The sequence below is a fragment of the Chlorocebus sabaeus genome, chromosome 11, assembly GCF_047675955.1.
Source record: "Chlorocebus sabaeus isolate Y175 chromosome 11, mChlSab1.0.hap1, whole genome shotgun sequence".
Lineage (NCBI taxonomy): Eukaryota > Metazoa > Chordata > Mammalia > Primates > Cercopithecidae > Chlorocebus > Chlorocebus sabaeus.
Genome location: NC_132914.1, coordinates 62,373,022 through 62,396,407, shown reverse-complemented (window position 1 = coordinate 62,396,407; position 23,386 = coordinate 62,373,022). Strand labels below are relative to the sequence as shown.

The window sequence follows — 23,386 nt, the reverse complement described above, 5'->3', positions numbered from 1 at the left end:
ACATGCTAGCAACTCTGAGGTAATTATGGCCTCAGCTCCAGGCAGATCCATTTTAGGGGAGTTCCTATCACCACTCATTGTCTCTCCACAAGGAGACCTGAATGGAGAAGGGAAAGGCTGAAGGCTGTATCTCCCTCTGATCTAAAAGTTCAGACTTTAGAGAAGGGCCATGCTGTTTTCTGGAGCTGGCATGTCAGTGCCCTAGTTCTTTCTACAAACAAGTTTACCTCCTCCCTTCCACTCAAGTCTTGGCCAATTCTATTTAGAATTCTAAAGGTAGGGGGACCACTTCCTGGCATTTCTGAGAAACCTGCTCAGGCTATCTTCACAACTCCACTCAAACCCACCCGTGTCCTGGAAGAGGGGCTGCAAAACCACTCTCCAGAAATTTCGTGCTAGAGACAGAGGCCAGCTAAGACAAGTGTCCACTTTCACTGTTTCTGCTCCTTCAGGAACAGGCTGGGTTCGATGGCCCCAAAGATGCTTTCCTTGCCTAAAATTCCAGAGAAAACTGGACTGAAGCAAGATTTGGCTCCTTGGTTGGACACATGTCCAATTACTCCAAAGCCTTTATGCCTCAGTCTGTATCCAAGACTCGACGGCAGCCAGCATTGACCAATGTGTGCCCTGGGTCACTGCGGTGGAAGCAGAGACGTGTGGAACAAATAGTACAACACAATCTCACTCTGGGGAAAAAAAAATATGTGCTGCAGAAAGTCAGTGGAGGACAGCATTTTGGTAGATTTTTTGTTTTAGTCGTTTAGTCAATAAATGTTTTCTCAGACACATGCTGGGCCCTAGAGATAGTGTGCTGAACTGACAGATAGTCCCTGCCTTCACCTAGCTTACTATTAAGCTCAGGTTTGAGGATCCAGCTGATCTGACTTCAAATCCAGTGGCCTACATTTGCAGAGCCTCCTCAGCTGTAAAATGAGGATGATAAAATTATGCAAAGGGTTATCATGAGAGGTAAATCAGATAATCTATGTGAAGTATTTAGCCCACTGCCTTGCTCTAAGTGGTGACTGTTGTTAAGATCATTATTTCATAGGTCACCGGAGGCCTGCTGGAAACTGTGCACTGGACACCAGAATGACCTTATCTGTATGAAGGGCCTTTGGCAGGCAACCAACCCAGAGTCTCAAAGGACTGCATCCCAGCTACAGACAACACAGCCCCAGAGCTCTCAGCTGAAGCTCAGCATTCGCAACCACACAAAGCCCAGAAGAACCCAAGCCCCACCACTGCTGGCAGGCCACTGCCCCAGGCAGCAATAAAGGCTCCCAGAGACCTTTTGTCAATTGTCCCCTGAACAGAACATAAACATCTCCATGCTGCCATTCAGTGGACATCCTGTTTACATGGTGAGTGGGGATCTTGGTTGCTTTCCCTCTTGTCTTTTTAAAGGCTGTAATTATGTTTACCCAAGTCCAGCAGTAGGTGCCAGGAGGACTGTGAGTTGATTTCCCTGGCTAACACTGCAGACGGCTGGCGGCAGCCCCACTGACCCCTGCATCCCAGGCAGAGAGCCAGCCCTACATTCTCCTTACAAAGACAGCCATTCTCACTGAGCAGTTTTCTTTGCATGCATGCTGGGATGCTCTGGATAATTGGCTAGCCAATGCCAAGATACGTCAGCATTATGCACGTACCAGATAACTGGATAATGAAGGGAAAGGAAGGGTACAGAGCTCTGTAGGTAGAACGCTCCTGGGTACCATGCAGTGTACCATGAGCATTTCACATGTAGGGGGTCCCCGGCTTATGATGGTTCAACTTACGATTTTTTTTTTTTTTTTTTTTTTTTTTTACTTTATGATGGTGCAAAAGCAATGCACATTTAGTAGAAACCATACTTCAAGTACCCATGCAACCATTCTGTTTCACTTTCAGTACAGTATTCAATAAATTATATGAGCTATTCAACCCCTTATTATAGTAGTCTTTGTGTTAGATGATTTTTCCCAACTGTAGGCTAAAGTGTTCTGAGCAAGATTAAGGTAAGTCCAGGCTAAGGTGCAACATTCAGAAGGTTAGTATATTAAATACATTTTCAACATACAATATTTTCCTTTTATGATCAGTTTATCAGCATGTAAGCCCATCATGAATTGAGGAGCATTTATATATTGTTTTGGTCAATCCCAGTACAACTCAGAGAGTTATGTATTGTTACCAGATTTTTACAAATGAGGAAACAAAACATGAGGTCACTCTGCTGATAAGTGGTAGAACTGGAATTTAAATTGGATCCATAAAGCTCTGTAGTCTATGTTCTTTCTACTCCAGGAGAAAAAAAAAATGAAATAACATTTTATGCATGCCCAGATGAGTTGTTTTGACTCAGTGATTCCCAGGTGGTTTCATCCCTTTCCCATCTGTTGTAATATATTTTCAAACATAAACTCAATGCATTATTTTTTTTAATGGAGCCTCATTCTTGTCACCCAGACTGGAGTGCAATGACACAATCTCAGCTCACTGCAACCTCTGCCTCCCAGGCTCAAGTGATTCTCCTGCCTCCACCTTCCAAGTAGCTGGGATTACATGCTTCAGAGGAATAAAATAGAGCTCGGAGAGCAGCCCAGGCCGAAAGGGAGCAATGTGCATGGAGGTATGAGTCAATGCTCACAACAACTGAGGTCCCAGGAAACTGTGCTCATGACACACCTTATCTTCAGGGTCCCTATGGACCCTCTCAACTCATGTGGACTCTGCTCACTCCTAGTAGATGGTATTCTCTCTCTCTCTAACTTCCTCTCGGGATGTTTCAGGCGACCACTAAGGTGGCCTCCAGGGATCCCTGCCTTCTGGTACTTACTGCCTGTGTAATCCCATCTCCCTTGAGTGTGGGCTGGATTTAGTGACTAGCTTCTAGCAAATAGAAATAGGCAGAAGCAAAATCTCTTCCAAGATTAGGGAATTAAAAAGATCATCGCGTCTGTCTTAGTCTCTCTCTCTGTCTCTCTCTCTCTCTCCCTCCACCCCCACCGCCACCCCTCATTCTGCAGAAGATAAGCTGCCATATTGTAATAGCTCTATAGAGAGGCCCAATGTTGCCAGCCAGTAGGACCTGAGCCTACCAATAACCATGTGAGTGAGCTTGGGAGCAGATCCAACCCCAGTTGAACATTGAGATGACTCCAGCCCTGGCCAATACCTTAACTGTAGGTTTGTGAAGAACAGGAAGTTATAGCCAGAACGTGTAGATTCCTAACCCACTGAAGCTGTGAGATAATGTTTGTTTCAAACTGCTATGTTTGGGGGTAATTTTTACACAGCAATAGCTACCTAATACCTGGAGCGAGGACAGGTCCTAAAGGGAAAGAGGGAACGGTGTAGAAGAAGACCCCAGTGTGCAATTTGCCAAAGTAATCTTCTGTCACTGCTATCCAACCTCTGTAGACCCCAGGTGAGCTGACTGTAATCTCACACTATAGCTTTAGAGATCTAGAAACCTTCAGAGAGATTTCCCAGGACAGCATTCACAGTTTGGTTGCAAGCTGTCATCACTCATGATGAGAGAGTCAGGACAAAGCAGGATAGGGAAGGCTGTGACCCTGGTCCTCAAGAAGGAATGGCCAACAGTAATAATACTGCAACTGTAATGTGACCAAGGGAAGAGAAGAATGTGGGCTGCAAAACAGCCAATGCCCAGATCCAGAGGTCTCATCCACTGCAGTCAGCAGAGGCATCATTGTGAATCATAGCCACTCCCCTGGCCGTTTTGGCTGATAATGAGGTGACACCATGCAGCCCACCAGAGTAGGAGGCTGCCAAGGTTAGGCCAGCTGTGGACCTGGGGTCATAAACAGGAAAAAGAACCCCAGCAAGAATATTAATTCTATAATGTGACCCAACATGACAGGTCTTAAGGAAGCCTGTGGTTTGGTGGGCTAACAGCAGCCCTAGTACTCACCCCAGACATACCACAGGAATGCTCATTGCAACACGACAAATCTAGGCCCTTCAGTGTTGTGGGATTGAAATTCAGAATGTATGCCTCTCTGTGGTCAGGAACTATGGTTGGATGAATAACAGCCCCCAAATGTGTCCCTATCCTGATCCCCGGACTTGTAAATGTTATCATATCTAGCAAAAAGGACATGAAGGTGTGATTAAGTTAAGGATGCTGAGATAGGGAGATTATCCTGGATCATCTGGGTGGGCCTGATGTAATCACAAGGTCCTCCTGAGAGCAGCACAGGAGGACTTCGAGTCAGAGGAGGAGATGTGATGATGGAAGCAGAGATGGTAGTGATACACTCGGAGGATGGAGGAAAGGGTCACAAGCCAAGGAATACAAGCAGCCGCTAGATGCTGAAAAGGCAAGAAAGCAGTTTCTCCCGAGAGTCACCAGAAGGAACCAGGCCTGCTGACACTGTAACTTTAGCACAGTGAAACTAATTTCATGGTCCTGACCTCCAGAACTCTAATAGAATAAATTTGTGTTGTTTTAAGCCACGAAGTTTATGGTACCCTATTACAGCAGCCACAGGAAACCAATTCAGAACCATCAGGAACTAGTCAGAAAAGAGCATGAAGGTGGAGTCTCAATTCTTGTGGCCAAGCAGAATTGTGAGAAATAAGGATTGCAAACCAACAAAAATTCATGTTCTAGGGGACCCACATTTGAATTATCTTCATTGTTGAAGTTGAAGTCCATGGGCCATCATTGCCTATGTCCTTATTTATTATCTTGTCTATATCAATAGTATTTGCCCAAAGAAGCTCTCAAATTCACCTTTTATTGAAGGGTGTAAATGAATGAAGAATGAAACATTCAAAGGAAATTTCACCGTAAATGCCAGCCAACAGTTTCTTAGGGCTATTATTTGTTGCAGAGATTTTATTCAGGAGGATTTCAAATCAAGACCAATCTTGATTTCAAATCAAATCTACTAATTTGCTTTTACTGTGATTTATAGATTAATTGTACACAGACAAGTATATAAATGTATACAGAAAGCAGACTTTTGCCTAAGATTTGCTTTATGGAGCAGGTAAACTTGTAAAGAACACTCTGTTACACATTTAACTACATAAAAATTCCAGACCTGTGTAGGTCAAAAATATATCACCCAGAAGGAAAAAGCTAAGCAACAGACTTAATACTGTATATTTGTAGCTAATATGACATATAATATATATTTGTAGCTTATATATGCTAATATATTTATAGCTAATAATCTTATATGTGAAGAGCTCATCCAATTATGAAATTATTATTGAAAACAATTATCATGAAAATCAGGAAACTTTATGGACAAATATACAGTCCATGACCAGATTATTCCTTGAAAGTAAAAAACCCCAATTAGCAAAGATAGAAAATACATAATCCTTCTAGAATGCAAAGGAAATGGTAAATTGAAATGGGAAATTACATTTTTAAAACCTCAGGTACATGGAGTTGGTCATATGCCTGATTAATTTGTGCAAGACTCATTTTTTCATTTTATTTTTACCCATGTTCATCCTCTCCACTCCCCTAAACTTCCTCACCATAGACACTCTAATGTGTGCCAATATATGTTCTTGGATAGCTATCTGAATTAACTTCCTGTGGCTGCTGTAACAAATTTTCTCAAACTTAGTGATGTAAAGCCACAGAAACTTATTTTCTCATAGCTCTGGAAGGCAGAAGTCTCAAAATCCAGGTGCTGGCAGGGTCACATAACTTCCAGAGGCTCCAGGGGAGATTCCATTCCTTGCCTCTTTCAGCTTCTGGTGTTTCCATGTGTTCCTTGGCTTGTGGCTTATATATAATACAGTTTATAAGTTTATCTGTGCCATAAAGCTAATCTTAGCCAAAGCTCTGCTTTCTGTATACATTTGTATACTTGCTCTGTACATTCAACCTGTAAATCACTCCAATCTGTGTCTGTCTTCACATTCTGCCTCTATTGTGTGTCTCTTATAAGCACATTTGCCATTGGATTTTAAAGTCCACCTAGACAATCCAGGATGATCTCATCTCTCGAGATTCTTACTTAATTACATCTGCAAATACTCCTTTTACCCAAAAAAATCACATTCACAAATTTGGGAATGTGGACATATCTTTTGGGAATGTGGACATTCCATTCAACCCACTGCACTATTCTTAAAAGCCATGTAGTGATTTTTGTGTATGTGTGTTATTTTTCACAGTAAATTATGCTAAAAGTCTCATTCTACTTTTTATCACATATGCTCCTTGACTTATGGTGGGGCTACATCCTGATAAACCTGTTACTGCTGAAAATACTGTGAATTGAAAATGCATTTAATATACCTAACCTGCTGATCACAGCTTAGCCTAGAACACTTACATTAGCCCACAGTTGGGCAAAATTATCTATCACAAAGCCCATTATATAACAAAGTGTTGAACAGTTCATATACTTTGCTGAATACTGTACTGAAAGCAAAAAACACAATGATTGTATGAGTACTAGAAGTATGGTTTCTACTAAATGTGTATCAATGTCCATCCATCACAAAGTCAAAACATCTATGTCGAAACATCCTATGTTGGGGATCATCTGTATTTTTACTTATCCCTTGTTTTGTCTATCCATAGTGTTCCTATATACCTGGTGTATATTCCATAGTATGTACTCCATCAAATTTTGTTTATTCAACTTCCTAGTGATAGACACCTAATTTCTCATCTACATGTCTCCTACCACATAAAAGGCAGCAGGGGACACAATTAATTACGGCCCTTTATGAATATGTTGCAGTGTTTCTCTGGTATATATTCCCAGGAGTCAGCTGGATGGATCATACAGGATATAAACACACCCTTGGTTTCTCTAAGTATTGCTAGATTGTGCCTGCACCAGTTAGCTCTCACATGCATGAGTGTTCCTTTTTTCCCCTAAATTCTTGCCAACACTTGGAATCATTCAATTTTATATTATTTGCTATTCCTATGTACATGAAGTGGTATCTTACAGTTGCTTTAGCTGGTCATGTTGGTATTGGTCTATTGGTATTGTCAGTTTTTGTTCTAGATTATAATGGGTGTGCCTTTCTTGTCTTCTTTCTTTGTTCCCTTTATTTGGACACGAATTAACTTTTCTAGTTTGTTTATAGATCCTTAGCTCCGAGATCAGATATTTGTCTGTTGGCCCTAATCCCATACTCACTGTCCTATATTCTCCTCTGGAAGACAGGTAAGCAGGAAGCCACATTCCCCAGACTTCCTTGACAGCTAAAGTTAAATTTGGTTCTGCCAATCTGGGGGAACTGCACCTGACTGGCAAGTAGAAACAAGGTTGGGGCCATTGTTTCTGACACTGCCTCAGCTGCAGCAGCAGAGTTAGGTGGCTCCTGCTCAGTGCCAGCCCTGTGGTTTCAGTGGCACTGGTGGACAATGGCTCCATGGTCCCAGCAGTGACCCCAGTGAGGGTGGCTCATACACTCTCTCCCAGGTATGCTAGCAGCTCCCTGAGCTCTGGGTAGAGCACCCTTTCCCTTTTGCTCCTCCAAACATCTTTAGAATCAACACCCCACATTAAATCCCTTTCAGTTTGAATGATCTAAAATTATTTCTGTCTTCCCAACTGGGCACTGACTAACACATTTCCAGTATTCTTAACATCCTCCTAGAATGATCTTTTGTCCTACAGCAGCATTTCAAAGCATGTCCTTGCAAGATAAACATTCTCAGACCTTGCAGCCCTAAGAACATCTTCATTTCGCCCCTTGCATTTCAGTGATAATGTACCTTGGTATAAAACCCAGGAGCAGCATTCTCATGCTTTGGAAGTATGGCTGCACTGTCTCCTTGCATCCCGTGTTGCTATTGAGAAGTGTGATGACAGCTTATTCTTGTTCCTTTCAAGGTCATTTGCTCTCACTCTCAGGAATCTTTTTTCAAGTTCTTAAATTTCCCAATAATGTAATATGTTGATTTTTCTTTCTTTTTTTTTTTTTTTTTTTTTAATGGAGTCTCACTCTGTCGCCCAGGCTGGAGTGCAGTGGCCGAATCTCAGCTCACTGCAAGCTCCGCCTCCCGGGTTCACGCCATTCTCCTGTCTCAGCCTCCCGAGTAGCTGGGACTACAGGCGCCCGCCACCTCGCCCAGCTAGTTTTTTGTATTTTTTAGTAGAGACGGGGTTTCACCGTGTTAGCCAGGATGGTCTCGATCTCCTGACCTCGTGATCCGCCCGTCTCGACCTCCCAGAGTGCTGGGATTACAGGCGTGATGATATTTTTTTTTCTTATCTCTACTGTACAACACTGGAGAAGCCCTTTCAATCTAAAGCTTTTATCTGTATTTCTATATAGATTATCGTTAATTCAAAATAGTTTTTCACTACCATTTATTGTTTGTCTCTCATTCTGAGACTTTTTTTTTTTTTTCAATTGAGACAGGGTTTCGCTCTGTGGCCTAGGCTGGAGGCTGAAGTACAGTGGTGAAATCACTGCTCACTGCAGCCTCAACCTTGCCCGCTCAAGCGATCCTTCCACTTCAGCCTCCTGAGTAGCTGTGACCACAGGCACGCACCACCACATCCAACTAATTTTTTATTTTTTTATAGAGAATAAAAATTTATTTTTTATAATTTCACCATGTTTGCCCAGGCTCATTCTGAGATTATTATCATGCTGACATTTCTATTTCTATATTCCATATTGTTTAATTCTCTTTTTTATGAATTCCTCATTTTTTTTTCTTAATTTTTAGGCCTGAGGGCCTCTTCTATCCTTGTCAAGGGTAGTGCTAACCTTTTGTCCTTTCAAAAACACTGTAGTCCTTCTCTTTTTTACAGCTGCCTAGGGTTTTTGAGACTTCCAGCTCATTGATTAGTTAATCCAAGGTTTGCATTCTGCTCTTCGGTCCCTTTATTGAGTTCTTTGTTTCATCTATCGCTTTCTTATTACCAAATTCTCTAGTTGAATATTCTTTGTAATGCTCATTTCTTTTTGCTATTTCTGATATTTTTCTCTTTTCCCCTCTTTGTGGCTATTTATGTTTGTTTTAGATTCTTATGTCTCTGGACCACTAATTGTAACTTCCTTTGCCATAGGTCATTCAGCTTATCTTCCTTTTATAGCAATCAAACTCCTCTAATTTATCCGTATTTTTCCCCAGATGTATTCAGCACATCTGCTGGCTTAGCTAGCAAAGTGGCTCTGGATGGAGGGGCCAATCAAAGTCACCTAGGTCTTAGATTGATCCTTTCCTCAGAGTTTAAAAAGGGGTATGGAGAAATCAGACCAATCCCTCGAGCCCATTTCAAACTTCACCTCTACTATGACACAGAGCTGCAAACATCCCCAGCCAGGTGCCTCGGCCCTCCAAGAACCCCCTTTTCTTCCACCTGGGGCACTGCTCTGCTTAGAGGTCTATATCCCTCACTTGAAATCTCATGGCCTACTGGGTGGAGACAGTGAGAGGAGGGAGGAGAGAACTCTCAGGAGCCAGACCTTCTACCCAGCCCTAGTAGTCGCTTCCCAACAGCTGGGCTCCCACAGAATCACACTAAGGTCAGGCAGTTGCCACTGTATTCCTGCTCCCACAGACTCTACAGGGCAGGCAGTGAACACCTTCCTACCTATTCTCTTTCAATTTATCCCAAAATACCACTTTTGTCATGTCACTTCCTTGCCTAAACACCTTCCATGGGTCTCCTTATCTATAATAATAAAAAAAAAAAATGTCCAGCATACAAGGCTTTCTCCAATTTGCCCCCTTTATTCCTCAATATCTTTTTCTATTTGGGATCCTCAAATTTACTTTGCTGTCCTATCTTCAGGTAGCTATCACAGCATAACCTCTTATTCATAGCAGAGGCATAAAATTACACCTCTTAATTGATTGTGCTAGCCCATAAGCCAATGGTATTTTTTTAAATGGCAAAATAATTATTCTTGGTTGAGAAAAAGAGTCTCTTTCATATGCAAAAAGAGGGCACAATTTACCATCACTTGGACATGTGTTAAACATTTTCACAATGTCAGAGAAAGGTCTGCAATAGTGAGTGAGCCAGACTCACTTATTTGATCTCTCCTTGAATCAAGGTTTCACATTTTTAAGATGTCTTAGTAGTGTGCAGCTAAGGAACAGGCTTAGGAAGTTGACCTCATGATATTGACCCCATTAGCAGTATTTCAACAAACAGGAGCTAGCCTGTGGGAAACATGAAGGCACTAAAGGATGATGTAAGCTGTCTAAGTGCTCCAATCTACTACCTTGAGTTTTGGCCTCAGGACCAATGTAGCAATTTGCAGTTATGATCCCCTATCCTCAATCATGAAAATGTGTCAGTTCAATGGGAAGTAAAATGGGCTTTTAAATAAAGAAGGCTAGATAAACTCGTGTATCACAAACAAAACACACGCCTACTTCCAAATGGAGAAGTAATCAAAAACGTCCAGGCAATTGGACTAGCTTTCTTTTCATATTTCCACCATTTGTCTTTGGAACCTGAGTCATTTATATGTCAGCTTGCCCAAGTGGCCTGGAGAACATAAGGGTTGCCAACCAGGACTCTAACTCTTTAAAGGTCTGTTTATGTCTGCATGACTAATAGTGCTTATGTGTACTCAGGAGGAAATGCCAAGCTAACAAGGAAGACCACGAGTCCACAAAATTTTAATTTCTAGTTTTAGGAGAAATTAACCTCCACATTCATGTTTTTGTATTATGAATTTTCATGACGACTTTAAAGTTTGCCATGGTATTTATGGTAATTTCATTACAAACCACATTTTCATCTTTTAATTTCTTTCCTATTTATAATTATACAGCTGTAATTAAAAGGTATTACAATGACACGCTATCCTCACTAAAAGCCTGGCCTGCCAGACTTATTATATTCCAGATATTTCTCTAGCTTTATTTCTTTTCTCTCATTTTGGAAGAAGGGGAGGGGAGGGAAGGAAGGCAGTGGAGACTTTGGTCATTATAACCTCAAATCTTTTCATCAACTTCTCTTTGTTCCTTCAAAAAAAAAAAATAGGATTTTTCCAAACAGTCCCCCAACTAAATGAAATGTTTTGATGTAATAGTTTCCATGTAAGCTTCTCACCACATCTGAAGTGATGCTCACACAGACTCACCAAGAGCATGCAAAAGACTTCAAGGATGGCTGAGACCTGGATTAAATTCTGTCTTCCAGGGTGAGTGCCAGCAGCCTCTGCCCCCATGGCTCAAAGGGTCCCAGAAGCTGAACACTAAGGCTGAGGCACCTCTTACCTTTCTCTTTCAGTACATAGAAGGTACTTGTGTATGAAGACTTTTTCCATTCCAATGACTTATCACTCACAAGTCCAAGAAAATAATTTGGAGGCAGGGAAACTGAGCATCTAAGGCCAAGCCTCAGCTGAGAAGAGTGCAGTGAACCGATCATTAATTACACTGAATATCTTCAAAGAATGTTGAAACTGTGCAGCCAAGTACAGTCATTGCCTTCAAGGAGTTCACACCTGAGTTGGAAGAAGGATGCACATCTACTGTTTGTTGCCAAACTACTATTCATCTTTCCATTAGAGAACCAATGTTCTCCCACCCATGACACCCTGGTGGGACTATCCATCACTGAATGCCACCTACTTTGAAGCCAAACACGTTGAGCAAGACCAACAAAATTACTTCGGGTAAAAGAGTCCTGGGGCAATCAGCCACTGTTTTTATAATTGCTGCTATAAACACGGCCTCACACTGGGTCCAGATTAACAGACTCCCTCTTCTCTCATGAAAGATTCTTCTTGGGATACTTCGGGATCTTTTCTTGCTAGTGACCTTCATTGAGATCATCTCAATCTGCTAGAAAGTTATCTATCAAAAACTCAGGGGTCAAAATCTTGATCCCATTCCTCATGAAAGGACCCTCATTCCCTCTCCACAGTGATCTTCTGTCAAATCACAAGGAAAGGTCCTTTCCCTGGGGCACTTCTAGGGCAAGAGGTAACAAGTTGCCTTAGATTCAGAGTGGTTTCTCACAGCAGTAACAAAATCTCCTCAAAATGATTTGCTGTCTTCCCCTAGACCAATGCTTTGCTGCCTTAGCTCCACATCGGTGTTATTGACTGAATTGGGTCCTCCCAAAATCCATATGTTGAAGCCCTAACATCCAGTGTTACTGCATTTGGAAATAATGTCTTTAAAGAGGAAATTAAGGTTAAATGAAGACATAAGGGAGGGGTCCTGATGCAACAGAACTAGAGTCCTTATGAGAAGAGGAAGAGACACCAGAACGCTCTCTCCATGCACATGGAGGAAAGACCACGTGAGGACACAGCACAGAGACAGCCACCTGCAAGCTAAGAAAAAGGGGGCTCACCAGAAAGCAACCCTGCCAGCACCTTGGTCTTAGACTTTTATCCTCCAGAACTGTGAGAAGATAAGTTTCTGTTGTTTAATCCACACAGTGGCATTTTGTTATGGCAGCCCGAGCAGACTAATACACCTGGAGAGATCTTGAAAACTCAATGTTCAGGCCATGTCCCATACCAATTAAATCAGAACCTTCTGGTCAGATTCAGGCATCAGAATGTTTTAAATCTTCCAAGATAATCCCAATGTGCAGTCATATTATATACAAAGAGGCTACTATTAACTTTGAAATAGCAAATTTTCTTTCTCTTTCCATTTTACTTAGCTGATATTCCCCATCATACAATAAGGATATTATATATTTTCATATTTACTGCATGTATTTGTCTCAATTTGCTGTTTGCTTTTATAACTTTGCCATATATACACATATATAGGTATGTATGTAGATGCATGCACACATATATGAATATGAATACGAATATATGAATATATGAATGTGTGTATATATGCCTTATATACACATATGTATATATAATACAGATGTGTGTACACACACATACATAAATACAAATACTTCCTTTAGTTTTCTTTTAATAGTGGGAGGAGTGAGCAGAATTGCAACTCAACAGAGCTAACAGCAGCAGGTATTCTGAGTGACCCCTTGATACTATGACTCTTACATCTAGAATGATAGCACAAGTTCATTCACAGAAGCTCTGTTTCATTTATGTGCTTAGTGTTGACTTTGTGTCAGACATTATACTAGTAGTGAATAAAAATACAACCAGTCCCTGCACTGATGAAGCCTAGGAAGACATGGGTAATTGTTTCCCTGCATAGCAAAGTCTGTGCTCTGGAGAAAAGGACGTGGTCTCCAAGAGGGTGCAACCAGGCATGTTAACAGCCTCTGGAGTCACAGCAGCCTTCTCTGAGGGCACCGTGGGCATCCCTTCCTCATGTGGGGTTCTTTATTAAGAATGTTTTCTTCACTGCAAAGCAGTTTAGAGCTCACCATAAGAAGGGAGGGTGGACTAACTCTAGGCTCAAAGATAGATTTCCATCATTTGTGCTTGTGGTGCAGTGTTTAGCACCACAACTCACTTTAGAACAGGCCTGATCACCATCATGGCTTAAATATGCATTCCCAATGGTCTCTAAGGAACTCATCTGTGGCTTGACCAACTACAGAGCCATTCACTTTTAAATTATCTATGGAGAGCCATGAAGCAGAATCACTCCAACCTGATAATTTTCTGTTTGTTTCCCAGAATTCTGGGATTCTAAGAATTCCAGGATTGTTTTTTGGGGTTTTTTTTTTTTAAAGCATATACACTAGAGAGAATCTAATGATGTCTAAAGAAAATTGTCAAACCTTTGTGTACCCTAAAAGTCAGATCCTCTTTCAACTTTAACATTACCTGATTGCCTGCTGTGAAGTAAACACTGCTCTGTGAAGTAAACATGTGCTGAGAACTGAGATCTAAAACCTTTTAAGACTTCTGCTGTTCCTGCCTATAGCAAGGAGCACATTTTCTGCACTGCTTGAAGTGGAGAAAATGGCTATCCCCAGCCATTCCTGAAACCCCCATGGGGACTGAAATTCAGTAATGCTGCTGAATGAATGAAAGAAATTAGAGTACCTGGGTTCCCAGATGTCCTCAAATGGGGTTTAGGTCAGGAAGAAGTTGCCATAGGGCTCAGGACCTTGGGATTCTTTGTTACTGGTGGTGACATGCATAAATGTGACCACTTCTTTTTACTCCATAGAAATTTTTAAGTGTCCAAAGTGATAGATTGTTCACCAGCAAACACTGAAATCTCTTGTTGTAGTCATAGGGCGAGGCTTTAGAAAAATTAAGAACAGAACTCAGAGCTCCTCATATTTCCTAGTAATTTCCAGTGGACTTTACATCCTGCCCCCAAAGATTTTCTTTGAAGAGTTATGATTTCAAAATCTGACCCACCAAAGTCTGTGAACAAGATCATATAAAGATGCTCCATATCCAACAAGGAGTGATGGGACCACAGCTATTGGCAAATATGTATGAGATTTCCACCCAAATCATCACAGAGAAATATTGTAGAATGTGTACTGTTACACACACACACACACACACACACACACACACACACACTCCCCGAAGGCTTTGGTTTGTCTCTCAAGCCTTGTAGCGGCAAGGTGAAACTAGCTGAAACTTGAATTTTAAGGCCTGGGATTCTCATGCTACCCTAAAGAGCTGACAGGGACTTGGATGTAAAGCAACAGTCAGACTGAAAGGATAGCTTTTTATTGACTCAGTTCACCCCCAAATCTCTCAAGTATTTTTTTATAACTATAGGGCTGAATTGACACAGAAAACAACTGCAAATATGATAGCCAATGGTCTCACCTTGGTGGTCATGGCTGTTTCTCACCGAATCAGGGAAATGCCCCAATTTTCTCATCTAGTTACTATTTAGTTTGTACTTCTCAGATATGTATGATTTCTAGTGTTTCCTTCTTTCCTCTTCCTCTTTTTCAAGTCCTTTCTTTTCTAGAATTTAGTAAATTTCATTCTCTTCCCTTTAAAAAGTTTTTTAATCCAAAATGGATTTTTTTTCCAAGGTGGCAGACCAGAGGCAGTATTAGCATTTCTCTCCCACTTGGAAGGACAGAATAATGTGCAGAATTTCACACTGTGATTTTTTTCCCCCAAGAACCAATTCAGGAACTTAACAGAAAAACCTAAAGAATCCACAGATTCTTTGAAAGAAGTGGCAGGCTGCAGCCTGCTCCATGAGACTGGTGAAAAACTGTAAGTCCTCAGAGTGTGAGAGGGAGAGAGTCTGTCTCCAGAGTACACATGCCTACCAAGGAATCTGAAAATCCAGACCGTGGGAGAAGGCCTTAACCCTACCTGAACTGGAATGGATTTAGAGAGCAACATGAACTATAAAAGTGGAAGCAGCAGCTGAAAGTGCCTTGCAGGCATTCCCAGTCTCCAGCATGAAACGAGGGAAGACATTCCTGACTATATCTTACAGGGGCCATTGGGGAAGTCGGCCAACAAGCTCAGGGAGGGGTCACAGGGTGAAAGAAGTTCCCAACTAAATTTTGTGGTATGATCTCAAGTGGGGAAGAACTCCTTTGACCAGCATGGTGGCAGAGGAAAGTGGCAGGGAGCAGGAAGTAAACTGCAGACACAAGTGAGCACAGGAGCTGGGCACTGGCCTTGTGGGCAGGTGGGAAGGGGTGCAGCCTGAAAGCTGAGGTTGCTATCTCTGTGGGGAAGCAGATGGCCTGGGGCAGGTCTCAGTTCTGTGTGTAGACTGTCTGAATCTAAACCTGCTGCTATTAGTGGAGTACTGTGGCAGTTAGATTGGCCTCACCAACTGTATGGGAGCTGGGTGAGGCTTACTGCCACTGGCCACCCCCACTCCCTTTGCAAACTCTTCTGTGCAGCAGAGGCAGTTCTATTCCCTTCTGGAACATTACCTCTGCAGCCCGAAATCACCCCACAAACCCTCACAGGAAAGGCCCTTCTGAAGGAGAGTCAGAGCTTAGACCCTCCGATCCATCTAACCCTGCCCCCACCTGGTTGTGCCCCTCCACCTGCCCTGGTAGCTTAACACAAAGGATATAAACTTTTGGGAGCTGTATAGCCCTGCCCATTGCATGAGAAATCAGAATACTTCCCCCAGAAAACTTAGGGCAAGCTCAAATCCCACTGCTACTACTGTGGCTGGTGCTATTCTACAAGTGCCACCTCCTGGTCAGAGACCAACTGACACAGTCTGTTATGGCACCTCTAGGTGGAATAACACTGCACCCAGGGAGGAGAAATCAACTGCGTGACTTCAGTTATTACCAGAGGGCCTAAGTCTGTCCACGTAACAAGTTCACTAAAATTATAACCAGCATACAAGAAAGCCAGCACACTAAACCTATCTACAACCAAAGAATCTCACAGAGTCTGCATCACTCCCCTGTCACCTCCATCAGGGCTTGTGCTGGTATCTACTGCTAGGAGACCTGAAGTCTGGTCACATCACTGGATCACTTGCAGACATTCCCCAGCACTAGCCCAGAGTCAGTAGCCCCACTGGGTGGCTAGACCTAAAAGAACAGTAACAATCACTGTAGTCTGGTTCTCATAAAGTCCCATTCCTAGGGGGAGAGGGAGAGCACCACATCAAGGGAACACCCCAAGGGACAAAAAAATCTGAACAGCAGACCTTGAGTCACAGATCTTTCTGCTAGTGAGGAGTTTCTTACAGTAGAGACACAATTGTAGTGCTGGGCACAGTAGGGAAAGTCTACACTTCTACCCCAACAGGCAGGCAGCCTCTGTGATCATGAAGGGTCTTGGAGAAGGGGTTCTTGTCCCCTTCAGTACACTACTACAGACACAGCTGGGGCTTCTCCCACAGCAATGCAGCATGTATGCACCTATAGATGGCCTTCCTAGAACAATTCAGGTGATAGCATCTCCACAGGAGGAGCACTCCCCAGATTCAGGTTTGCATGAAAGGCAGTCATAACTCCTCTCTACTTGGAACATAAACATTTCTACAGATGAAAAGAGGTGCTTGTCTGATCTGAATAGCTGGAACACTGGGACAGAAGTGGGGCTGGAAAGTGGATAGCTCTCCTGCTGGCCTGGCAGGGGAGATGAGGTAGCTCCCACCCGTCACTCTGATAAAACCTCAGCACATCAAATTGAGAACTACCCTAGCCAACTTCATCAAGACTGGAATTTCTTCCCACCATTGGGTATTACATCTACCCACCTGCTTTAGCTGCAACCAGTGTCTACCCAGGGATATCTCTCCCCCTTACCTGAAGCCTAAATCATCAACTCACAAATAAAATACTGGAGGAAAATTAAATAAATAAAAGAAGTGTACACAATGGGCAGGCACAGTGGCTCATACCTGTAATCCCACCACTTTGGGAGGCCGAGGCAGGTGGATCATGAGGTTAGGAGATCGAGACCATCTTGGCTAACACAGTGAAACCCCGTCTCTACTAAAAATACAAAAAAATTAGCCAGGTATGGTGGCGGGAGACTGTACTCCCAGCTACTCCAGAGGCTGAGGCAGGAGAATGGCATGAACCTAGAAGGCGGAGCTTGCAGTGAGCCAAGATTGCACCACTGCACTCCAAACTGGGTGACAGAGCAAGACTCTGTCTCAAAAAACAACAACAAAAAAAAGTGTACACCATGAGAGAATAAAATAAGCTTCAAGAGATCTTTGCCATTCCAACCCCATAGGAGACAGTAAACTTGCCCACACACCAAGTACATAACTACTATAACTAGCATCTGGAAAAGTCAGAGCACAAAGACTCTATAACTAAGGAACTCATACAGAGAGAGTCTTCACCCCTAAAAGCACCAAGAATCAAATTAGGTTATAATAAACTATAAACATTAAAGTCATATCCTTCAGAAGGAAAAAAAGAAATTTAAAAAAAACAAAAACAAAAAAAAACAGTCAACTGGGTGCGGTGGCTCACATCTGTAATCTCAGCATTTGGGAGGCTGAAATCAGCCTCGAATGGATGTTGCAGTGAGCCGAGATCACGCCACTGCACTCCAGCCTGGGCGACAGGGTGAGACTCCATCAAACACACACACACACACACACACACACACACACACACATACACACACAGTCAAATCAATATTAAATTCAAGAACAATTTGAAGAAATAGTCTACCCAAATAAGAAGGAACCATAACAGTAATCCTGGTAATATGATAAAACAGGGTTCCATAACACCCCTAAAAGATCACACTAGCTTCCCAGCAATGGATACAAACCAAGATGAAATCTTTAAAAACCAGATAATGAATTCAGAAGGCTACTCAAAGAGATACCAGAGAAAGGTGAAAACCAACATAAAGAATGGAAAAAGAGTTCAGGATACGAATGAACAATTTTCCAGAGAGATAGCTATCATAAAGAAAAACCATGGCCGGGCGCGGTGGCTCAAGCCTGTAATCCCAGCACTTTGGGAGGCCGAGACGGGCGGATCACGAGGTCAGGAGATCGAGACCATCCTGGCTAACACGGTGAAACCCCGTTTCTACTAAAAAGTACAAAAAACTAGCCGGGCGAGGTGGCGGGCGCCTGTAGTCCCAGCTACTCCGGAGGCTGAGGCAGGAGAATGGCGTAAACCCAGGAGGAGGAGCTTGCGGTGAGCAGAGATCCGGCCACTGCACTCCAGCCTGGGTGACAGAGCCAGACTCTGTCTCAAAAAAAAAAAAAAAAAAAAAAAGAAAAACCAATCAGGACTTCTGGAAATGAAAGACACACTTAGGGAAATACAAAATGCAGTGGAAAGTTTCAACAACAGACTAGAACAAGTAGAAGAAAGAATTTCAGAGCTCAAAGACAAGGCTTTCTAATTAACCCAGACAGACAAAGACAATGAAGAGAGAATCAAAAGAAATGAACAAAGTCTCCAAGAATATGGGATTCTGTAAAATGGCCAAAACTAAAACTAGGTGGTGTTCTGGAGGGAGAAGAGAAGTCTAAAAGTTCAGAAAACTTATTTGAGGAAATAATTGAAGAAAACTTCCCCTGGCCTTGCTAGATATCCAAATATGAGAAGCTCAAAAACACCTGGGAAATTCATTGCAAAAAGGTAATCACCAAGGCACACAGTCATCAGGCTATCTAAAGTCAACATGAAGGAAATAATTTTAAGAGCTGTGAGACAAGAGCGTCAGGTAGCCTATAAAGAAAATCCTATCAAACTAACAGATTTCTCAGCAGAAACCTTACCCGCCAGACGGGATTAGAGTCCTATCTTTAGCCTCCTGAAACAAAATAATTGTCAGCCATGAATTTTGTATTCATCAAAACTAAGCTTCAGAAATGAAGGAAAGATAAAGTCTGTTTTAGACAAACAAATGCTGAGGGAATTTGCCACTGCCAAACCAGCACTATAAGAAATGCTAAAAGGAATTCTAAATCTTGAAACAAAAGCTTGATATGCACCAAAATAGAACATCCTTAAAGTGTAAATCTCACATAAAACAATAACACAGTGGAAAAAAACAAGGTATTAAGGCAACAGCTAGCATGATGAATAGAATAGTACCTCATATCTCAATGCTAACATTGAATATAAACGGCCTAAATGCTCCACTTAAAAGATACAGAATGGCAGAATGGTTTAAAAAAAAAAAAAATCCACCAACCAAGTATCTGTTATTTTCAAGAGGCTCACCTAACACATAAGGACTCACATAAACTTAAGGTAAAAGGGTGGAAAAAGATATTCCACACAAACGGAAACCAAAAGCAAGCAGGAATAGCTATTCTTGAGTCAGACAAAACAGACTTTCAGAAAACAAGAGTCAAAAAAGATCAAGAAGGACATTATATCATGATAAAAGGATTAGTCCAACAGGAGAATATCACAGTCCTAAATATATATGCACCTAACACTGGAGCTCCCAGATTTACAAAACAATTACTACTAGACCTAAGAAATGAGATAGACTGCAACACAATAATAGTGGGGGACTTCATACTCCACTGACAGTGCTAGACAGGTGAAGACAGAAAGTCAACAAAGAAACAATGGACTTAAACTATACCCTAGAACAAATGGACTTAACAGTTATTACAGAACACTCTTTCCAACAACTGCAGAATATACATTCTCATGTGCTTCTTGTCAGCACATGGAACACTCTCCAAGATAGGCCATGTGATAGGCCACAAAACAAGTCTCAATAAATTTAAGAATATCAAAATCATATCAAGTATCTTCTCAGACACAACAGTGGAATAAAACTTGGAGTCAACTCCAAAAGGAACCTCAAAATTATAAAAAGACATGGAAATTAAATAATCTGCTCTTGAATGAGTTTTGGGTCAACAATGAAATCAAGATGGAAATTTAAAAATTCTTTGAAGTGAATAGTACTGATACAACTTATCAAAACCTCTGAGATACAGCAAAAGCAGTGCTAAGAGGAAAGTTCATGGCATTAAATGCCTACATCAGAAAGTCTAAAAGAACACAAATTGACAACCTAATGTCACATCTCAAAGAACTAGAGAAACGAAAACAAACTAAACCCAAACATAACAGAAGAAAAGAAGGAACAAAGATCAGAACAAAACTAAATGAAATTAAACCAAAACAGATACAAAAGATGAATAAAACAAAAAGCTGGTTCTTTGAAACGATCAACAAAATTGATAGACCATTAGCAAGATTAATCAAGAAAGGAAGAGAGAAAATCTAAATAAGCTCAATTAGAGATAAAACTGGAAAGATTGCAACTGACACCAAAAAATACAAAAGATCATTCAAGGGTACTAAAAACACTTTTACACACATAAACTAGAAAATTCAGAGGACATAGATAAATCCTGGAAACATACAACCCTCCTAGATTAAATCAGGGAGAAATAGAAACCCTGAACTGACCAATATCAAACAGCAAGATAGAATCAGTAATTTTAAAATTGCCAACAACAAAAAAGTCCAGGATCAGATGGATTCACAGCTGAATTCTACCAGACACTCAAAGAAGAACTGGTACCAATCCTACTGAAACTATTCCAAAAGACAGTAAAAGAAGGAATCCTCCCTAAATCATTCTATGAAGCCAGTATCACCCTAATACCAAAACCAGGAAAGGATATAACAAATAAAGAAAACTATAGGCTAATATCCCTGATGAACATAGATGCAAAAATCCTCAGCAAAACACTAGCTAACTGAATCCAACAGCACACATCAAACAGATAATACATCATGATCAAGTAGGTTTCATCTCAGGGATGCAGGAATGGTTTAACACAAGCAAGTCAATAAATGTGATACATCATATAAACAGAATTATGAACAAAAACCATATGATCATGTCAATAGACACAGAAAAAGCATTAGATAAAATCCAGTATTGCTTTATGATTAAAAACAAAAAATTCTCAACAAAATAGGCATAGAAACGACTTACATCAAAGTAATAAAAGCTATATATCAGCAGTCCCCAACCTTTTTGGCACTAGGGACTGGTTTTGTGGGAGACAATTTTTCCATGGACTGTGCGGTGGGGTGGGAGTTTCATGATGAAACTGTTCCACCTCAGATCACTAGGCATTAGTTAGATTCTCATAAGGGTTGCGCAACCTAGATCCCTCACATGTGCAGTTCACAATACGGTTCATGCTCCTATGAGAATCTAATGCTGCCACTGATCTGACAGGAGGCGGAGTTCAGGTGGTAATGCCTGCTCACCAGCCACTCACCTCCTGCCGTGAGGCCCAGTTACTAACAGGCCATGGACCAGTACAGTCTGTGGCCTGGGGCTTGGGGACCTCTGCCATATATGACATATCCACAGCCAATATCATACTGAGTGGGGAAAAGTTTAAAGCATTCCCCCTAACAACTAGAACAGGACAAGGATACCCACTTTCACCACTTCTGTTCGACATAGTACTGGAAATCCTAGACAGAGCAATCACAAGAGAAATAAATGAAGGGCATCCAAATTGGAAAAAAAAGAAAGTCAAACTGTCACTGTTCACCAATGATATAACCATATACCTGGAGAGCCCTATAGACTCATCCGAAAAGCTCCTAGATCCGATAAATGAATTCAGTAAAGTCTCAGGTTACAAAATCAAGGTACACAAATCAGTAGCACTTCTATACACCAACAATGACCAAGCTGAGAATCAAATCAAGAACTTAATCCCTTTTACAACAACTATAAAAAAAATACCTAGGAATATATTTAACCAAGGAGGTGAAAGACCTCTACAAGGAAAACTGCAAAACACTGCTGAAAGAAATCACAGATTACACAAACAAATGGAAACACATCCCATGCTAATGGATGGGTAGAATCAATATTGTGAAAATGACTACACTGCCTAAAGCAATCTACAAATTCAATGCAATTCCCATCAAAATACCATCACCATTTTTTACAGAACTAGAAAAAAAATCCTAAAATATGTATGGAATCAAAAAAGTACCTGCATAGTCAAAGTAATTCTAAGTAAAAAGAATGAACCTGGAGGCATCACATCACCCAACTTCAAATTATACTACCAGGCTATAGGCCGGCTGTAGTTACCAGAACAGCATGGTACTGGTATAAAAATAGGCATGTAGACCAATGGAACAGAATAGAGAACTCAGAAATAAAACCAAATACTTACAACCAATTGATCTCCAACATAGCATACAAAAACATAAATAGGGGAAAGGACACCCTATATAATAAATAGGGCAAGCCACATGTAGAAGAATGAAACTGGATACCCATCTTCATCTTATACAAAAATTAACTCAAGATAGATCAAAGATTTAAATCTAAGACCTGAAACCATAAAAAATCTAGAAGATAACATTACAAACTCTTCTGGACATTGGCTTAGGCAAAAAATTCATGAATAAGAACCCAAAAGCAAAGGCAACAAAAACCAAAATGGATAAATGGGACCTACTAAAACTCAAAAGCTTCTTCACGGCAAAAGACATCATCTCTGTTGCCAGGCTGGAGTGCAGTGGCGTGATCTTGGCTCACTGCAATCTCCGCCTCCCGTGTTCAAGCCATTCTCCTGCCTCAGACTCCTGAGTAGCTGGGACTACAGCCACCCGCCACCACACCCAGCTAATTTGTTCGTATTTTTAGTAGAGATGGGGTTTCACCATGTTGGCCAGGATGGTCTCAATATCTTGACTTCGTGATCCACCCACCTCGGCCTCCCAAAGTGGTGGGATTACAGATATGAGCCATTGTGCCCGGCTGCTTTTTTTCGTAATCTTTTTAAAATCAGGGAACTGAATACTTTTTTAAAAAAAGTTTTCTTCCACTCCTGTTTCTATTCACACACACAAACACAAGTATACACACGCACACCCCTTAATAAGCTATCTTGATCATGAAAAGGGGTCTTGACATGTGGTTTTTATCAATCATCTTCATACCCCAGCATCTGACATAATTTCAGATATATAACTGTCCAATTAACACATGCTGAGTTAAACTGAAAAAAATATTTGACATACTATGCTTTTGTGTTTTGCTTCCAAATGTCTATTAAGAATTGAAGCCATAAGCCTGGGCAACATGGTGAAAT

General features: G+C 41.4%; 2 long non-coding RNA genes and 1 pseudogene across 2 annotated transcripts in view; 1 reads left to right on the top strand and 2 right to left on the bottom strand.

Moving 5' to 3' along the window:
• LOC119623874 (uncharacterized) overlaps window positions 1-23,386 on the bottom strand; it is a 101,423-nt gene that overhangs the window by 37,574 nt on the left and 40,463 nt on the right. The gene's annotated exons all lie outside the window — the stretch shown is intronic.
• The window catches only part of LOC140712862 (uncharacterized), an 81,661-nt gene that overhangs the window by 54,388 nt on the left and 3,887 nt on the right, over window positions 1-23,386 (top strand). The gene's annotated exons all lie outside the window — the stretch shown is intronic.
• LOC119624072 (U6atac minor spliceosomal RNA) lies at window positions 8,648-8,742 on the bottom strand (annotated as a pseudogene).